The sequence below is a fragment of the Canis aureus genome, chromosome 17, assembly GCF_053574225.1.
Source record: "Canis aureus isolate CA01 chromosome 17, VMU_Caureus_v.1.0, whole genome shotgun sequence".
Classification (NCBI taxonomy): Eukaryota; Metazoa; Chordata; class Mammalia; order Carnivora; family Canidae; genus Canis; species Canis aureus.
In genome coordinates, this window is record NC_135627.1 from 27666283 (window position 1) to 27687449 (window position 21167).

The 21167-nt window shown below is 34.0% G+C and overlaps 1 long non-coding RNA gene across 1 annotated transcript; it reads right to left on the reverse strand.

Annotated features, from left to right (window-relative positions):
* Positions 1 to 988: 988 nt before the first annotated feature.
* LOC144287483 (uncharacterized) lies at positions 989 to 16715 on the reverse strand. Its single transcript, XR_013355269.1, has 4 exons — positions 16397 to 16715; positions 14159 to 14284; positions 5763 to 5855; positions 989 to 1498 (listed from the first exon to the last, which is right to left on the reverse strand). It is a non-coding gene; the product is annotated as an uncharacterized LOC144287483 (long non-coding RNA).
* Between the last annotated feature and the right edge of the window lie 4452 nt (positions 16716 to 21167).

The following is a 21167-nucleotide window of genomic DNA, read 5'->3' on the forward strand; positions in this document are numbered from 1 at the left end:
GAAAATATTCAAGATGAGTCTGGATCTTCTTGTAATAACAGGAAGAAAGTTAGTGCTAAAAGAGTAATAAAGCCCACTTCTCCATTGATGGGTACATGGCATAGGGACATTGGAGCCAACCAGAAGAGCTCCCAATGGCCAAAGGTGGCAGGATTTGAGCAACAAAATGAAGTAGCACTAGACTGCAACCCAATGTAATAAATAAGTATTCATGAGTTCATACTGATATAAATTATTGAATAAATAAATAAATAAATAAATAAATAAATAAATAGTAGAGAAGAGACAGATCTCCCTTACAGAAAAAATCCTAATAAAGTATGGAAGTACTCTCCTCTGAAGGAGTAAATCTCCACTCATTAAGGGTAAACTGTGTTTTCTAAAAATTTCAATTTGGAAATGGAGAAAAAGAAGGAATCTTCTTGTGGGGAGGAACTTGACAAACACTACCTCAGCCAGGTGATCAAATTAACATTTGATTAATTTTACTGATACTGTGTACCCTTGCTAGAATGTGTGGTAATTACGTCTATGATTTTTTTCATTCCTGAAATCCATACACCCAGTCTAATAATGAGAGAGAGAGATGAGACAGTCCTACTTGAGGGACATTTTACAAAATACTTGACCAGTACTCAAAATTCTCATGGTCATTAAAAACAAGAGAAGTCTGACAAACTGTCACAACCAAAAGAAATCTAAGAATACATGAAAACTGAATGGAATGCTATGTCTTGGAAGGGTCCTGGAACATAAATAGATATTAGATAAAAACTCAAGAAATCTGAATTACTGTGGATTACTGTGGATTACTATTACTGTGGACTTTAATTAGTAATAATGAATCAACACTGGTTTATTAGTGTGGCAAGTTTACCATACCAATGTGCCTTGTTAATATGGAAAACTGGGCATTGGCTAACTGGGGATTTTCTATACTATCTTCTCAATTTTTCTGTAAATCTAAAACCATTCTAGAAGGTCGATCCTAAAAAAATAAAGACACTCACAAATGAACATAATGGGTTTTGTTCTTCAATACAATTTAGACTAATTAGGAAAACATTCTATATAGTATGAATGACTTTTTGATCATTGAAGGCAAACAGAGATATCTCGTGACATATCTGTATGACACAGCCAAACAAATATTTTTAACTATCAAAAGGAAAATATTTGTCATACTGCAACTGTGAAGGACAATGTGAAAACTAAGCTTGTTTTTACAAATTTTACACAGCTGTCTCTAAGGCAAAGTGTTCCGGGCAAGACTCATAACTTTTCAAACTGTTTATAAGTTGAACAAACAAAGCTGCCCAAGTCCATTCACAATTGATTCCTGAGTATCTTCAGTCCTGAAGACCAGCTCTTTCACAAACGCAGTTCATCTTCCACAGCCCGCAAAAGGTGACGTCAGCTGCTTAGGTGGATGTCTAAGTGGGAGGATTCCACAGTGTCTGGCAAAATTCATCCTGGACACTCAAACATTAAATGAACACTGTTTATGGACAATATGGAGAAATGAGAATTCAGTTCAGTGAAGATGATATATATGAAAATAAATTATTTTCTCTGCTTTTGTTCAATCTCCACTCACTTTTATGAAGCTTAGCTCTAATAGTCGCTCAAGAATCAATGGACCTAACTCTAAAAAGATGATTGGATTTTTGTATAGCTCCTTCTATTTTCAAATTTGAAATAGGGCTTAAGCCTGATGATATTATGATTAGAATTTACCTGCCCCCCTACCTCTACCTTATTTCAATAGATCGGAATCTAAATGAGAAATTGTATGTGATTGCATTCTTTCTAGCCAATATCTATTGAACTGTAGAACACCACATATAGGACAGTGGTTATGAATCTGAAGGAGGGCTAAGAGGTTCTGTGTTTATTTAGGAAAAGAACAAACCAATTCTCCATCATTAACTTTTAAATTCCCTCTAGAAATATGGAATTATATTATTCATTAGAAAGGGAAAAAATTCTACTGCCAAAACTTGGTAAGTCACAAAGTAATGATCTAGTTTGTGCTTTCTCCATGTTTTTTGCCTCTCTCCATACTTCCAGTGTCTAAATTTGTGTAGGAAAGCTGTTGTTGTTGTTGTTGTAGGTAGCTTAAAAAGCACACGTGTAAAATGTAAACATACTTAATTCCATATATTTAAACATCTACCTATCTGTATAGTATATATGTATATGTTGTCATATATAATAAAACAACATATAATGTATATATAACGTATTGATATTGTACATTATAAATAACATTACATAATACTATATATAATATATTAAAATATTTATATACCTGAATAAGTAAGACTCCCATATTTACTATGCTCTCAATAAATTTATATCTTGTTCAAATTGCATCACCTTTTATTTCTTGAAATTAATATTTGTACTAGGATTATAATGTATATTTAGAATGTTCAATGACACATAGAACATTAAGCCTATGAAAACAAAAGTGACCAAGACTCACAAAGATTCATGCAAAAATGGGAAAAAAATGTAAAATAATTTTTTAAAATTTCAAATTAACAGAGGCATATATTTCATTATGAGGTTTAAGGAAACTGTTCAGAAATAATTCTGCCCATGTGCAATTATTGGCTTCACTACTGTGTGGCCTTGGTCAGACTACATAACTACTACTATCTCTAGTCCTCAGTAAAACAGAGGCAATAATATGTATATTCTCTACAATGCTTGAGGATTAAATGTGATAAAGCATGCAGTATGCTCAATCAGACCCTTATGAGGAATCTCATCAAAGGGTGATAAAAGTCAAGGTTATGAATAAATTCTTTTTTATTCTAACCAATTATACTAACAGTTGAAGAATATGTTTGTTTTTACAAAAGCCTAGTGTTATGAAGGCCTAATAGAAGCAATATGTAGGTTAGGATACTAATAAAATTACGGGATCCCTGGGTGGCGCAGCGGTTTAGCGCCTGCCTTTGGCCCAGGGCACGATCCTGGAGACCCGGGATCGAATCCCACATCAGGCTCCCGGTGCATGGAGCCTGCTTCTCCCTCTGCCTGTGTCTCTGCCTCTCTCTCCTCTCTCTCTCTCTCTCTCTGTGACTATCATAAAAAAAATAAAATTAAAAACTTAATTAAAAAAAATTTAAAAAAAAGGATACTAATAAAATTACACTTAGCAAAAAAAAATTATTTTCTAACTTCTCTCATTTTCTGTTAAGAATGATATTTTCCCCCATAGGTTGAATGGTTATGAATGAATATATACATATTTAATATGTTCATATACATATATAGTGGCTTTCTTGTTTGGTTTCTTATTCCTTCTCTGTTGCCTCAACCATTGGCTTTATAATGCTTCCTATTTCCTGCATTATTCTAATAGAAAGCTATTTCAACTTCTATAAATTTTTAAATAACGTCAAATACTGAAAGCTCTGTACTGATTATATTAACAATGTAGTAGGTCATAAAATATCAAAGGAAATAGTGCTCACGAACAAGTTAGCAACAAAACCTTTCTCCATATACATTTCATATCCTTAGATGCCTTGGGATTGGGAAAGAGAGCAGAATGAATCTGAAAGTGGAATTGAAAGTGATTGCTTATCTGCTTCTTATGAATTATAAATTATTTCCTTTTAAAATCAGGCATAAAGATGACTTGACTCCATTAATGTGGTAAACTGCAAATAATCAACAAATTTTCAAAGAACTTTGCAAGCCAAAAGTATTTTTGCTTTGATTTGTAATTGTCATTTATTTTACCCTAGGAACTCAAAAGACTAACTCTGTTTTTCTTTTATTTAGCTTTTACATTTTGACATATTTCAAACTTAATGATAAGGTGCAAGAGTAGTACAAAGAATTCTCATATATGCTTCACCAGGAGGCCTCGTGGACATTTTACCAACTGTCAATTGTGTATTTTATAGCAAAAGGATCCAATTCTCAATTATTGCCCTTAGCTTTCGTTTCTCTTCAGTATCCCTCATTTGGTGTGGTTCTGACCTTCCTTGATCTTCATAAATTTAACACTCTTGAACACTAGAGGCCAATTACTTCGTAGAATTTCTCTCAATTTAGATTAGTCTGATGTTTCCTCAAGTATAATTTCTGATTATGCTTTTTCTGGTAGATATATTACAGAAGTGATGCCATATTCTTACTCCTGTGAGGTAGTACATAATATCAAATTGCCCATCAAAGGTTTTTTTTTTATCTCTGATCACTTGAATAATGATTCTAATCTTACCCAATATGAATGAACTCTTTTCACCTTTGTAATTTTTAAGTATTTTGAACGATCTAATTTGAGGCAACACAAAAATCTAATCCTTATCAAAACCATATTCCCTAGTTTTAGAGTCTCTTGATGATTTTTATTTAAATCAGTTATTAATATGATGGTTGCCACATGGTGATTTTCTCATTATATTATCCTTTCTAAATTCGTTAGTTAACATTCTTTTTTATGGAAGGCATTTCTCTCCCTCTCTTTTCTTTCTTCTTTCTTTTTAAGGAAGGCATTTCTCATCACATTTATTATTTTTTTCCATATTTGACCCTTTACCTAATTGTAATTCCCATTTCAAAGAATGAGAAACCTAGCCTTACTGCTCCAGCTTTGTGAATACTGCTGGCCTTCAGCCCTCAGTCTTCTTGGAAGCTTTCTTCCCTGCAGATTGCTGCCTTGTACACCACCATGCCTCCTTCTTGGGGGCAGCCTGTATCTTATGACTTCTTGGTGTAGGAATATAAAAGTCCTTCTCCCTGCCACATCTGAAGAACCAAATGGCTTCAGTGTCTCTCTTGAGGTAAACTGTGATCTTTGTTGTGGCTGCATCAGAGACAAATTTTCCCTCATGAACTCTGTCTCCACAGGTGTTGATACCAAGGGTATTCCCTCACACACTTCCTGCAGGATAATCTCTCACTCAGAGTATGCTTCCCAGGATTTCCGATCTGCCGCAGAATATGTTTACATTTCAATAATCAATCATTATATCTTATAATATTAAGGAAATATGGAAATAGAATAACATATAAGCAAAGCTACAAAATCTAAAATACATTATCTGCATTTTGTATAATTACTCCATACATTTACAGACTATAGGTGAAATCAGTCCAATATATATTCTTCAATCCAATCTTCTCCTAATGAAATTGACAATTATTGGGCAGCCTGGGTGGCTCAGCGGTTTAGCGCCTGCCTTCGGCCCAGGACGTGATCCTGGAGACCTGGGATCGAGTCCCACAATGGGCATCCTGTATGGAACCTGCTTCTTCTTCTGCTTGTGTCTCTGTCCTCCCCCTCGCCCCCCCCCCCGTGTCCCTCATGAATAAATAAATAAATAATCTTAAAAAAAAGAAATTGACAATTATTTCACTCAAGAGTTTGGTAAAAAAAGAAAAAGTTGTCTATAGAACACATATTACAATGCACATAGTAATACAAATACTTCCTGAAAAACCAAAAGGGAAGACAGTGGGCATTTTTGAGATTATCTTTCAGTTTATAACTTAATGTTTAACAGTGAGTGTACTGGAGTCAGACTGTCTATGTCTTACACTATCCTAGGCATAAGTATATGACCTTAGGAAGTTACTGAACTATTCTTAGCTTCAATTTCCTTCAGCAGATAACAGTGACTGTCTCTTTAGATTATTCAAATAATTAAATAAAAATAATGCATGCAAAGTGCAGGCAAGAGTTTATGGTAAGTGGCCAGTACAAGTCTAGTATTATTACTTGAAGCAAACCTCACCTCAGGGACATGCATCATGCAGCACAGGTTCTCATGTTACTAGCAGCTCCAGAGGCAGCTGTGAGGTTCTGCCAATATCACTGAACTTGGAGTCTGGAAAATATATTGAGGATTTTGGTTTTTACATTTGCTATGTGATCTTGAGTACCCTTGCTCTAGTTCACTAATCTCAAATGTGTGGGAGATTTTACACATGCAGAATACTGTTATAAGGTTTAATGGATTGGTGCTTGAGAGAGCCTCTAATAACTGACAAGTGGAAAGAAAGAAAAGTGGGCACATATAGCATGATCTTGATATTTCCCTCACAAGGATATTGGTGAATTGTTCAAGTAGCAGTGGTTATGTGCATGTCTTGGTACTCATCTATGTCTTTCACAGAAACTAATCACTTCTGCATTGTCTTCTGACCTTTCCATTACTCACACTAACTCTTGTCATGCTTTACACTGCTTCTATCTATTTTGGTACAACAGTCACAAAAAAGTTTTAATCTCTTTGTCAGGAATCACTCTCAACATAGTGATTAAAGGCACAATTTCCTAAAAACATTCCAAGGCCTCAGGCTATTTCTATGAGCTGGTTCATAAATCTGTGAAAACATGAAGATGCCATCTTCTTCAAGATGAACATCCTGCTGATGACTTGTACCAAATTCTCTGCTGTAGAATGTCTATAAATAAAATTTAATGCCTTCTGTGGCTGAAGTGGGAATTTTATAATCCTCAGTGGCTTTAGGCTGACAAAAAGAAATTTTCTGCTTATATAGGCAGAGAAATGTGTCTTAAAATATTAATCACTATGCTTTGTTTTTTGTGGGTTTTTCTCTGCATTCATAGTCATTCAGCATCTCATAATCACTTAGCATCATCAACACTATCTGCAGAAAAATCAGTGTTATTAGCATAGGCATGAAAAAAATTCCCCACAAACAAACAAATGCCTTTATAGTTCACAGATACACTTTTTTTCTTAAAGATTTTATTTATTTATTTTAGAGAAAAAGAGCAAGAAAGAGCACAAGCAGGGGGAGCAGCAGAGGGAGAGGAAGAGAGATAAGCAGGCTCCCTGCTCAGCAGAGCAGGAAGCCCTACGTGGGGGCTCAATCCCAGGACTCTGGAATCATGGCCCAAGCCAAAGGCAGAAGAAGCCCAACTGACTTGATGCCCCCACTGATATGCTTTTTAGAATTGAAGGATTCTAAAGGGAAATGCTGGAGTAAAGCTGGGGATAGAGTTTGATAATTGATTAAAGAGAGAATTTGGGGAGAAAAACATTTCTATCTGTTCAGTGGGGAGAAGAAGTAAAGGTCACCCAGAAAGGAAGAGAAATTCTGTCCTAGAATGTATCTAGAGGTCATCAAAGTAAAGGGCTGTCCCTGGTGAGTCCTGAAGAGGGTAGTGGAGTATTAATAATGGCTGAGCACCTTATCTTCCCATCTAGAATGAGGAAGTCAAGAGAAGCATACTAGAGTCTGCAGACCATCTTTTCCCAACCTGTGTTGATGAACTCAGAACCCCATTAGTTGCTTTCTTATCATCCACTGAGAGCCTCTCATGTTGTACCTAAATTGTCTAGCAAAAAGGGAAGTTGTCTTTTCTCGAACTTTCTCTTGAGCCCTTTTTAACTACTTCACATAGACTATTCATGTCTTTTCCATGATTATTCTTACTCTGGTACAGGACAGAAGATCCAAAAAAAGATAGAGTTCTTGTCACCTTAGTTCTTGTCCAAGTGGGGATTAAGGGAAGATCAGTACTAGCCCTTGATTTGGACAGTGAGGAAATCCATTCAGGCTTCAAATATGTAGAATTCTCTCTCTCATTGCTTAGCTTTGACTTCAAAAGTTATGACTATAGAAGTTAAGGTAAAAAAAAAAAAGTACCTGTGCATTGTTGTAAGAGTTTTTTCTATGCAAAAGTACTTCCTAGGTGAGATGGTGAGGTAAAGAAAATATATGTTTCTAGATAAATGCCCATAATTGTGGCCTACTTAAGAAAATCGCTTATTAACACACAATACACTTGACCTTAGATCTCCTAATTCCTTATTTTGAAATTGTTTAATTTTTCAGGGGAAGGGAGAGGAGCATGACAAGCTGCAAGATCCTATCCAATTTTAAATTTTCCTTCAATGATTCAGTATGCTGGCTTTTATAGAAACTTACTTGATTTTAAATTATATTTTCATCATATAAACTTAAACCAAATACCATATATCTGCCTTATTTTAAGGAATCTTGGAATACATAAAATTTGAGTAGCAGTCTGAAAATATATAAAACAATGGAAGCCATTTGTCTTTCTAACCTGATACAAAAGCATTACTTATAGAAACAACACATTGCAATATTGGTGATTATAGCTGCTTTAAATGAACAGCGTGAAGTGTATCCTGTGCAATAATTCTTGATTTAGGCAAAGATTAGAGTGGAATATTTAGTCTGCCCATATGTCCTGAACTGTTCATTTCCTGTTACTTTGCTGGAGGCAGAAGCCAAAAACTTTCAGTTTTCCTGTCTTTATTATACATATGCCGGTTATTGCTATTTAAGCTGACCTGGTTCCTGATGACCACAAGGTGACTTACTATAGCTGTTTTCCCAAAGGACATTAACAGCAACACGTGTTTTAAAGTACATTCAATGTTGTTTTGAGACTTTCAAATAACTTGGGAGCAATCAAATGTAGACTACACACATGTAGCCATAGTTAATGTAAACTTCTTTAGAGAAAAAGGACGTAATTGGTTTCAATGTATAAATTGCTCAGATTTAATTTCTTTATTAAAGTTATATTTCTACAGTGCATTTGGATTTGATACAACTCCTCTCACTCTATATACATTTGAGGGCATGTTACTTAAATGTTTATTTATATCAGCTATGCAACCCATCAAACCATTTTTCAGAGAACTTTCAACAGACTATACACATAGTGTATTGATAACTTCCTTATTTGTATTTGCTAAAAAGAACACCTACGTTCAAATGTATAATGATTAGAACCCAATTTTATATTCAGAGAAAAATTAACTTAGCCTGCATCCACTGTTCAATTATATTTTAGTATATAATGTTTTATTTGATAAAACAAAACAGAATAGTTGGAGATTTTTTAAGCATGATAAGTTCTTTCAGAATTTACTGAAGAATTTTATTGCACTTAAAATTTTAAATGCAACTTCTTTTGTATAGATGGGTACTTTTTTGCAGCTATAATGTTACCATTAATTATCAACTGTGTATCAGTATCTGCTCAGCATTATGTTGATCCAAGTTCCTTTTCAGAACACATTTATCCCCTCAAGCCATTTAAAGGGAATTTATTTGAGGGTATAAGAAAGTCTAGGTTGGGTATTCATGAATGACTACCAAGCCACAAAGAAAGCTACTGTCTTCTACATTTGAGAACTGGACAGGGACTTGGGAACCTATTCCTTCAGCTACCAGCTGCAGAATCACAAGGGCATTGCCACAATCCAGAACACCATATAACTGGAAGTCATGGTGATCATCAGCTCCAGACCATGCCACACCTCTGCATCCCTGTCACTAGCTGCAGTTTAAGTCTTGTCATACAGAAAGCCAGTGACTTTATGCAGCATAAATGTCTCCCAATATTGCCACAGTAAAATCAGGTATATCCAGAAGAGCAAATAGCCAAAATTTCCCCAGCAGTGGAAAGATGACCTCTGCTTTACTTCCATCAGATTTTGAGCAAGTGCATAAGGTAGCCAAATATGCATCATATCCAGAATTCAAAGGGTGACTGAGAGGTGCTGTTTTATCTTTGCTTGCAGGGGATCCCTGGGTGGCTCAGTGGTTTAGCTCCTGCCTTTGGTCCAAGGTGTGATCCTGGGGTCCCGGGATTGAGTCCTGTGTCGCGCTTCTGGCATGGAGCCTGCTTATCCCTCTGCCTGTGTCTCTGCCTCGTGTCCTCTCTCTCTATGTCTATCATAAATTAGTTTTTAAAAAAATCTTAACTTTGCTTGCAAAACAATACACATTAGAAGGAAGTATAGAGAACTCCTACATTGACCACAGATATTTAAGTATATTATCTTATATCCACACGAAAACACCGTGAGTCAAATTGCTCCACTTTGTTCATAAGGAAAGTGAAACTAAGAAGTTTAAACGATTTGCATACAACTAAACCTCTATCATTTCCATGACACTGTCTAATTTTACCTCCACCTGACTTCCCCTTTTAAAATGACGGTTATTTTTCCTTTGCTCACCTTAAACAGATAACTTCTGATAGACTGTAGACTTATTAACTGAGGTTCTCCCTTATTTGAACTTACTAAACAGCACTGTAGTGATCAGAATCAAATTTCCCATCTTTTCAAATATTTTTATGTCTTTAGCCTCTTTAAAAAACTGCAGAGTATATCTATTAAAATGTGTTAGGTGAGTGAATAAACTTGTGTCAGTTTTTTATATCGTAAATATAGATAAGTTAAATATTCCATGATTATATCTATGAAACAATAATCATTGGTTTTACTTTATTTTGGAATCCTATTTTTCTTATTCAATTAGCACATAAAATAAACAACATCTTTATAGTGGTAAAAATAAGAGAACATCTGTGAGCTTCAAAAGACTGAGGATCCACAAAAGGACAGAAAGGACCATTATAATAGTTTAAGATATTATAATTTTATCAAATACTTTCTGGAAAGGATAGTGTTTTCTACTTGTCCCTTTATGTAAACATTGACAACAGAAGATATATTTTGCTTGCTCACGTAACGTCATTCCTTACTCCTGCTGTATGTCTTTAGTAAGGTCAGAGGTTGTTTCTTGTTTGTTTGTTTGTTTGTTTTTGTCAGAGGGTTTTCTTAAGGAAAAGTTCAATGAGTCTGACTATAGGGATCAACACTTTGTCCTTCAAAATCTCTCCACAAAGTGCTCAGGAGTAAAGACATCCAAAATTAAGTATGATTATGGGTCCTGTTAGCATTTAAATCTCTTAATGCCTCTTTTCTTTGTACTAGTTTACTACTTTTATCTAGATAAGTCCAATCACTTCTTTAAAATTAATGTTACCAATTTGCTATGAGTTTTTTTTATTGACTTTTCAAAGCAGATAGAATAAGCAGGGCCATGTATTTATTTTAACTTTTTGTGGATTAAGTAGATTACATGGATCCGGGAAAAAAAATAAAACAAACAGAAAAAGTGAAAGTAATTATGACAGAATGAAATATATAAACCTAAAAATATATAGCAATAGTTGCATTAGGTAATATATGGTAACAGTTTTACCAGCTACTTGTTTTACATTAACTACTTTCCCTAATTGGAAATAATAACAGACTATAATATACGGACACATCTCAAGATGGCACTTTTGCTTGTTTTGTATAGTTTGCTATGAAAGTGTTTTCTTAAATTCTTGCAGATCTTTTAAACCACATTTTTTTTTACTATGTCTTCTTTTCATCTCTATAAAAATTGGTATTTGTTTATTCTCCCATAGGTAAAATTCAAGTGTTAAGAAGTAAATATAACATTGATGAGGAAACTCCTAAACAGCAAGATTAAAATAATAATTTTAATAATAGCCATGTGCTGCTTATGGCACCAATGTTGAATAGGATCTCAGTGGTAGCTCTTTGATATCTTTTGATTACCCATATTTTACTTCATCCCCTATAAGCAGCAATATATCCTTTGGTAATTCTCTCCTCCATTTAGGTAGGATGATAAATCCCTCTATTATGGATGCCAAAGGGCCAGTGTTCTTGCACTAGAGACAGAGCCGGATGTTGATCCGTAACTAGTTCAGCCATCAGAATACTCTTTTGGGCTTTGAATTTTGAGCAACTGGCCCACTAAGTAATATTTAGATTTCTTGCTTTCTTGCTTTCTTTTTCCTTCCTTTCACCTCTCCTCCCTCCCCCCCACCTTCCTTCCTCCTTCTTTCCCTCTCTTTCTTTCCCTTTCTTTATTTTTGCTAATCTCTTGCATTCTTTCCTTCGTGATGGAGGCTTATCAAGACTTTCCTACTAGGAAACCATGCTGAATACTCCAAAATGCTCTTTGCTTAGTCCTGTTTCTTGCTGATTTCTACACTTGCTCTTGTGGTCTTTGATTGAATTTTTTAGAACTCTGATCATCTTTTTTGTTTTTATTTTTGCTTTTCCCAAGAAGTTAGTCAAAGTCGGCTTAAACTTACAACCAATGAACTCTAAATGAATCAGAAATGAGTGTGAGAGAATGGAATATTAGCCACAGATCCTCAGGGAATATACAATATTTGAAATTACCTCTTCAATAAATGGTGAAAGGAAACATGTTTTATTCATTTTCTAGAATGGAAAGTGACAGCATAAAGTGCAGTGATAAAATAATTAATATACTATTTACTGGAACCTTAAGCTCTGCCACCATAGAAAGTTATAAAGAATATTAGGGATCAGAAGACCACAAGATAAGGTAGCTACTGATCATAAGCAGTGGTGAATAACTTAAAGCAGATCCAGAGAAGTCCCTAAGGGCAAAGACAAAGGGGTAATTTCTGTGAATGTGTTAAAAATGTCTCAAGACTTGTAGTAGAGCTGGGATTGATGAAAATCTGGTTGGTTATTATCATATGGGTTTATATATTATAGCACTTAGTTAAATTTTTAGCCTACTAAATTATAGCTTTGATTTAAAAAGTAAAATAATAATAATTTGAATAATTCAAAGAGGACATCTTTGAAAACTCAAAAGGATAGAAATAACACACCTTTTAAATCCTTCTAGAGGCACTCACCAATAAATTTCTCTGGAATGGAGTGAGAGAGGTAGAGAATAATGTGAGAAAATAATGTGACAGAGATAATGAGGGCAATATCTTAACAGCCTTATGAGTAATTGCAAATAATTTGATTTTTACTTTGAATAAGATTATTCTGAGCAGAGAAATGACATTACTGATTTATTCTGTAGTACTATCCCTATTGTTTCACACATTGGAAGGATAGGCTGGAAATAAGAATACAATTTAGGGGATTGTTAAATAATTCATAGAAAGAGATATAGTGGTTTGAATCATGATGATGGCAATGGAAGTCATGAAAATGGTTATATCAGAATATATTTTATTTTGTTTTATTTTTTCAGAATATATTTTAGAGGGGGAACTGTAGTGGATGAACTTCTGCTAGTGCATATAAGTGGAATTATGTGGTTTCATGTTGGGCTTGCTAATTTTGTAATGCTCATAGACAATCACACGATCATGCCAAGTAGGCAGTTGGATATGACAGCCAGAAATTCAGTTAAAAGATTCAAGATGGAAATATAAATATAGAAGTCATTAATATATAGATAATTTGATACAAATGATGAAATACTATGGGACTAAGTCTCCACATCTATAAACACACAGTTTTTCAGTTACGTAAGAGACATGCTTCATCTGCATGATGTAGAAAACCCTCCATGGTAGTCAGATACCAGTTTTTTTTTTTTTTACTTCAAATAACAGGAAGTCTCCAGTTAGGGCATGCCAAACCAGATTTGGCAGCTTGAGAAAATCTCAACAACCTAGACTCCTTGCCTCACAAAAGTTATTCCTTATCATGTAACATTGGCCCTCATGGTTGTAAGATATTCACTTCTGTTCCAAACTTTTATTGAATTCCAGTCAAGAGAAGAATTGTAGAACCAAATTCAAAAAAAGCACTTAAAAAAATACCCACCAGACTTTGATAAACCCCATTAACTAAAAATATATTATTTGGCCACCTGTATTTATTTTTTTTTCTTTTTTATATGTATAGCTTTTATTGGAGTTTGATTTGCCAACATATAGTATAACACCCAGTGCTCATCCCATCAAGTGCCCCCCTCAGTGGCTGTCACCCAGTAACTCTATCCCCCTGCCCACCACCCCTTCTACTACCCCTTGATCGTTTCCCAGAGTTAGGAGTCACCTGTATTTATAAGAGAAACTAGAAAATGTAGTAATTTAGCAGGAGTTCATATATTGAAGAAAGGGAAATGTGACTAGATATTGAATGAACAACTACCACAAGCCACAGTTGTGATTTTAGTAGTGAGTGAGAAGTCATGATTCCCTGGTAATAAGAATCGAATTCATCTGGAATAGAGTTTCCATTGTGCACTAAATGCATTAAGTGCACATTCATACATAATGTACATATCCCTCACTGATACTAGGAGATATTCTAGATGGCATTCTTTTTAAAAAACATATTCATCCCTCAAGCATATGGAAGCATCAGATATGTTAAGAGCCATTAAATTAGATGCTTTCAAAAGTTTAAGATAGTGCAGATTAAAAAAACAAAAGAATACATTGTATGATATAGAGCAAATAAATCACTTTTTAGACATTTCAGTGTAATGAATGCCCCAAAGAACCAATTTCTACCTGTTGTTAAACAGCTCTTGTGTTCCATCCCTGATGTTCTTGCTGGAAGCACATTTTCACATTGTCATTATGTGCTCTGTGATTATATGATGTACATCCCATACAGCTGCAGGAAGATTTCTCAACCTGGTATTAGAAAAGGCAACACCCTGGTTCTTAGAAAAGAGAAAAACAAATCAAAGCATCTATTCTTCTTCCAAATTACATAATCTTTTTGAACTTGCTTCCTTACAACACTCACACGCAAATGCACAAATGCACACGCAAGCTTGAACCATCTTTAGATTCCTAAGAGAGGGATTATCATAATCATAAAGGAAAATGCACCTTGTAGAAACTTGCAGTGATGGACCAAAAGAAAGAATATTGTATTTTTCTAGTAGATTTTCTTCTCACCAACAACTCATCCAACAACCTGCTTCTCAAAGAAGATATGAAGTTTAACTAGTTAAGAAAAAGGAAAAGAATGGAAAACTCCTTTCCAACATATAGGGTTATGATATTCTGAGTTTTAAAATGGTAACGAAGGAGCTTCCCATATTCAACAGAATATTTGTTGAATACCTATTTTGTGCTAGACACTATAGATATAGTAGCCCTGTTGTAATATTGAAATAATACAATTTCTAAAATATCATACTTTTCAGAATGGATACTGACAGGTCTTTGAAATCCCAAAGAAATTTTTTCATGACACAATATATTTTTCTATTATTTTTAATATACTTAATTTTGGGGGGAAGCCCTTCAGTATTTTTTGTATTCCTAGTGAAATTTATAGTAGAAATTACAGTTAATAAAAATAACGATACTTTATTAGATTTTACTCTATAGCAGTATTTATATTATTCATTTCAACCTCCTACCAACACTAAAGACAGACGTTGTGTCCATTTACAAATTTGGAAACTCTTAGAAAAATGAAAAAAGTGGTTTTTGATCATAGAGCAGGTGACACATCTTGGATTTTAAAAACAAACACACACGACATTCTTATTAAAGTTCTGGCTCTTGAATACCTCACTTCTGTTCTCACACCTAATTTTTACCATATTTATTTATTGTCTTGTTATATTTTGTTTCTCCACCAACTGGCTTAATTTCTGCTATCACAGATCCTTAGTTCATTATGTTGACATACTGTGTGCCAAAATGGTTCCAAGTGCAATGAAAAACAATGCTCAGGATAAAAGTTACCAAAGCTCAGGGGTTACCTTCTCAGGAGAGGAAGCAGACATGTATAAAGACATTTCTGATAGGATTCCTTAAGTCGCTTCTTGACTTGTTTCTTCCTCTCTTCTGTCCTAAACACTCATCCTCATTTTCCTAAGCAGGTTCAAATTCTGTTTTCTAGGTCCGTGCAGACACTTTGAAGTCTAAATGATTGGTCAAATCATTTTTTTCACTACTAAAACATATTTTATAACTATCAGATAACTCAAGTCCCGTGTTTATATATATGCAACATCACCATAATAATAGAGTTAAATATACCTTTTAGTGCTGTGTCAATTATTTGTACATTTGCTAAAAATTAGTCTTGCAGACATATTTCACTTATTTTTTTCCCTATGACCCTAGATGAAGACACTGTTCACCAAAATCTCTCTTGAAGCATCACTTCTTTTTATCCTCTTCTTATTTTCTTTCTAATCATTAAAATATTTTCTTCAAATTTTAACTAGATTTTGATAAAACAGTTTAACTGTACAAAAAATTATTTTCTTATTCTATCTTCTTTCTCTTTATCTACTTTTCCCAGCTTTTTAAGTGCTAGTATAAAATAATTTTTCTTCAAAGTTCAATATAATAAAAGACCTCTAAGTGCTTTTTAGTATTTTCTTTTTTGCACATCCTTGGAAATTGCTTACAATCAAAATGTTTTGCAGTTGACTTGTTAATATATTTTTTCTTCCTCTTTCTAACATTTTCTTTCAGTGCCACAAAAGTTATATTTTATTTTATTTTATTTTATTTTTTAAAGTTATATTTTAAAAGACACCCCATTACTTTTAAATACATGTCAAAACCCTTCTGCAGCTTTTTATAAAGGCAAAATTAAAAGAAATAGGGATCTTAAAATCTATCCCTGGCCTAATGATTTTATTTTGCAGATGAAAACATGAGAGATAAAATAATTTATTCCTGTTTACATAGTTTTTTTCATGGCAGAACTGGGACTGAAAATAACTTCTGAATTTTCTTATATAACGTTTATGACTCCACCTCCCTACTTACCTGTTGTATCATCTCCCCAACATGCAAAATGAAGGAAAAGAAAAGCTGAAGAGTTCTCCCATAGAGTTGTTAGATTTCCATCTCACTGACAGTATTTTAGAATGTAGTACTGCTGGCTCTGCACTTAAGTTCTCTTGGGAGAAGCTCCAGTCAACCAAACATGGAATGAAAAATAAGAAAAGAGAATAAATAACCTCTCTGCCACTTTTGATAACATTTTAAAACAATGCTGAGCTTAAATAAATGTTATGGTGCAACTTTTGAGACTTAGGACTTCACTTAGAGAGCTTAGAGGAAATATATATATATATAAAATATATTTATATTTATAAAATATATATATATTTCATTATATGACTATATAACTATATATATGTACATATCTTAGGCTTTGTTAAAATCCATAACCATATCCTCATCACCTTTGAATAATTTTTCTTTTTATACTAATGTGTCTAAATTTACTATAACTTACTCTCAATTTTACTCTTAAAAACTGAGAAAACTTAAAATATTTTCTCAGAATATAAGAAAAACATGATGTTAGATGTATTTGCTTGAATAAGTCACTGGACTGCTTTCAATCTGAATTACATTATCTATTAAAAATTTGTAAAATTGTTTGAGGATTAAACAATGTAAGGTGTGTGATGTAATTTTAATTCGTGAAGATATGTAGAAAATAGCAGCCTTATTGCACCACCACATTCCCCAAAATGCTATGCCCACATATATAAGTATAAAATTGTGCATGTTTTTCTCTTTTCTACTGTATGATAGTGACATCTGAAAAGCTCCACGGTCACAGTTCAGGAAAGCTTCTTATAACATCTCTCTCTGGGATCCCTGGGTGGCGCAGCGGTTTGGCGCCTGCCTTTGGCCCAGGGCGCGATCCTGGAGACCCGGGATCGAGTCCCGCGTCAGGCTCCCGGTGCATGGAGCCTGCTTCTCCCTCGGCCTGTGTCTCTGCCTCTCTCTCTCTCTCTCTCTCTCTCTCTGTGACTATCATAAATAAATAAAAATTAAAAAAAAAATAACATCTCTCTCTGTACTTTCTGGAAGAAAATACAGAAATCCTATCACTTTAGTCCAACAGTACATTATCCAGTCTGATATTTAGGGATTTATTTCATTATTTATTTATAAATGTATTTCCTTGAACTGGGAGATACCTAGTGAATTCTTTCTCATACTTTCCGGTGTTTTAACAGAAAGCCTTGTGAGAACAAATTCCCTAAAGCTGGCATTGTTGATGATCCAACATGTTTATTCCCTTCTTCCTTACAAATATACAACTTGAGCTTAGTAGCCCTGTACCAGTTTGTAGTTTAAAATTAGTATTTATTTTTAATCTTCATTTTACTTAATTGTATTTCCACATTTTGGAAATTTAATTTTCATTTCACCTATTAAAATAAAAATAATACCAGAACTAGAGGAAAAAGCACAAAAATGCCCTCTTATGTTTTCCCCTCTGATTCAAAATAATAGTTCACTTTCTACTTCAGTACATTATCCAGTATTTCTTTAGTTCTTGCCAAGAACATGTACGTGATGAAAAACTTTAGAAGTTAGTGCAAGTTACTGTAACGATATAAAAGATTGGTATAGAGTCAATAAAAAAAAGAGGTTATCATAGTCTTCATCAATATGCTATTTAACTTCAGGGTGTTTAGGAAAAAACTCTCCAAATCTCCCCTTAAAAATACTTAATATTGGGATGCCTGAGTGGCTCAGTGATTGAGCGTCTGCCTTCAGCTCAGGGTGTGATCCCAGAGTTCCGGGATCAAGTCCCACATCGAGGTCCCTGGGAGTAGCCTGCTTCTCCCTCTGCCTGTGTCTCTGTCTCTTTCTCTGTGTGTCTCTCATGAATAAATAAATAAAATCTTTAAAAATTTAATATTAAGTATCAGTCAAATTATCATTAGTCATGCTAATAACTATACTTCATTCACATTCTGTGTTTTTTTTTACTAAACTCTTTTTCATTTATATAAATATATTATTTATTTAGTTACTTAGAGAGAGGCAGAGATAGTAAGAGAGAGCATGGGAGGGGAGAGAGGGAGAAGCAGGCTCTCCCCTAAGCAGGGAGTCTGACACAGGACTTGGTGCCTGGACCCTGAGATCACGATGTGAGCCAGGCAGACACATAGGTGCCCTTCTTTACTAAGTTTTTTGTGCATATTCTTATTTAATCTTGATAAGTACCCTAGTAGTTAGGTGCTGGTTAGATTATCCTTCTTTTACAGATGAGAAACTAAGGATGAGGAAGTGGAAAAGTTGACCCAATCCATATAGCTATAAGTGATAGAACTGAGAGGACCCAAGATTTAACTCAGAACTTTCTGATTCTAGACTTATGCTGTTAATCACTATTTTTATTTTCCTAAGTATCAATAGAAATATATATATATATTTCTATTTGTATATATACATATTGATTTAATACTCAGAGAATTCTAAAATACATATGGTCTTTTAAAATAAGTTTTTTTTTCTTGTATATGTTAAATAGAAAAAGCTCCCTTGATATGAATATTGTAGTTATATTATAACTATATTATATTAAAGTATACTTTATATTAAAGTTATATTAAAGTATACTTCACACTAATTAATTTAATAAAAAGTATTTTGTGAATGGAAAATCTCAGCATAAAGTAATGAGTCCTTTGACTCATTTATTTGTTTCAAAACTTCCATTCTTGACTTTTTTTGCCTATGTTCCAAAATACTTTACTCAACATCACTAGTTCATCTCTAACTGTGGGAATTTGGCCATTGAAATGAGCTCATAGATCAACTAGTTCATCCTTCTAGAGAGAATTGGTGAGTGCTTTGAGTAGTGGGAGAGCTGAAACCATCACAGCTTCCTGCACTTAGGACAGTGTTGGATATGGGATGCCATCACTGCCAGCTTAACCCCATTCCCAGGGATGATGTGCAACCTAACTGATTTGTGCTGGAGCACTCAATGAGAGTTCATTTTTGTTTTCTCAGACAATTTCCCATTCTACATTTTGACTTCAGAGAATCAGTTTTGAAATATTATATTCTGTAGAATAATATAAAAGTTGGGGACAAAAAAGCATGAAGTGATGTTGATAATAATAATGATCGGTAAAATTTAAGAACCTTTTTTTTGTGTTAAGCTTTAAACTTTTCAAAGACCTTTTCCTAATATTTTAATGTAAGCTCATGCCAACCCACTGAAGTACATAAGACATGTATTTTCATACTTTTTTTTTAACAAGTGGGAAAACTAAAAGGTTAACTCACTTTCCCCAGATAACATATCCAGTGCATTGCTTAAGCCTTAAAACATATGTGTTTACTTCCTCTTCACCTCATAAATCACCTCTACTTCATATTCAATTGCTCAAGACATAGAAATTCAGTGATCCCCTTTTAACCCTGGACCTCAAAGGGGGCACTGGAATACTAGATCCTAAAATTATTAGAAATTCCCTGAGGTAAAATGCAGCCATTCATAATAGCTCTCTACTGAGTCAATTTTGCTACTCACTATCCTCCTCTCAGAATATTTAAGCCAGGAACTTATTTATTTCAAATATGCATTCCTGATGATGGCTGAAAAATATAGTTATTGAGACAATATAGAAGAAAATAGAGTAAGAAATCAGTTTTGTATGACTTCATTAAGAGGTATTTGAAATGCCACACTTTGTGCTAATTAGCAAAAATAAGGCCTTACTTCAAATGTGTAGTTTTATTTTCCTAATTATTTTTCTAACTCTCTATCTTAAAAGCTTCTAGTAGAAGTGACTAGACCTGAATGAAACATCTGCATAGTTAAGCTGAGTATTTCCAAATAGAAACCATATTTTTTTTTATTTAGCTCATTAGAATTTTCAAGCTTTAGTTATTTCTCTATATGAAGTAATAAGGAAAAGCCAGAAAAATGGAAAGACCTGCACAATAGCACCAGGAAAACAGTGCAACATCTAGCATACTTTCACCATGATGTCAGTCATCTGGCAGACACTGGTCGCAACATGTAGCTAAAAGTTGCTTTGAGAAGGAAGCAGTTAAACATCAGTAATTTCTAACTCTGTGACTCCAGCCACTGGGGCTTTCAAAGTGCCACTTTCTTGGTGACAAAACCTACTGCCATAAGTTTCTGTATCACTTAAGATAGTAGTTGGCCCACAGTAAGTTTATCACACATAGATAATTGATTGGAATTCCACCTTTAATTAAAAAACAACATGTATTTCCCAGTTTCCTCAGTACTACTGAAAAAAATTATATATATTTCTGATAAATCAAAATTAAATTTCTGTCTTAGGTAGCAATGAGCTATCACACATTTAAAAATCATGCATAAAAATATCTACAGCTTGTTTCACTAAATTGAAATTCATTTGAAGGAACATGCTAAGCTCATAAAACCAAAACTTCAGACACTAGAACACATTCCTGGCAAAAGCAAGTGACCTTTTTCTCATGTTTGTTTACAGCAAGCAATTCTAGACTAAACTCCATTAAGTAGAGGGGTTCTGATGGTCTTTTACTGTATACACAAACAGAGCATTCATTCTAAACACAATGAGGGAGGTAGGAAGTGCACATCACCAAAAACTACACAAAAAAGCATATTGACCACTACATATTTTGACAAAGTAGATAATTAGGTTAACAAAAGTTAAAGACAATTTTTAGCACCTAGGCTAAATTAATAACAATACTATCTCATGTTTTATTTTGCAATATTAAATGATACACAGATTTAGTTTTCAACCAGAAA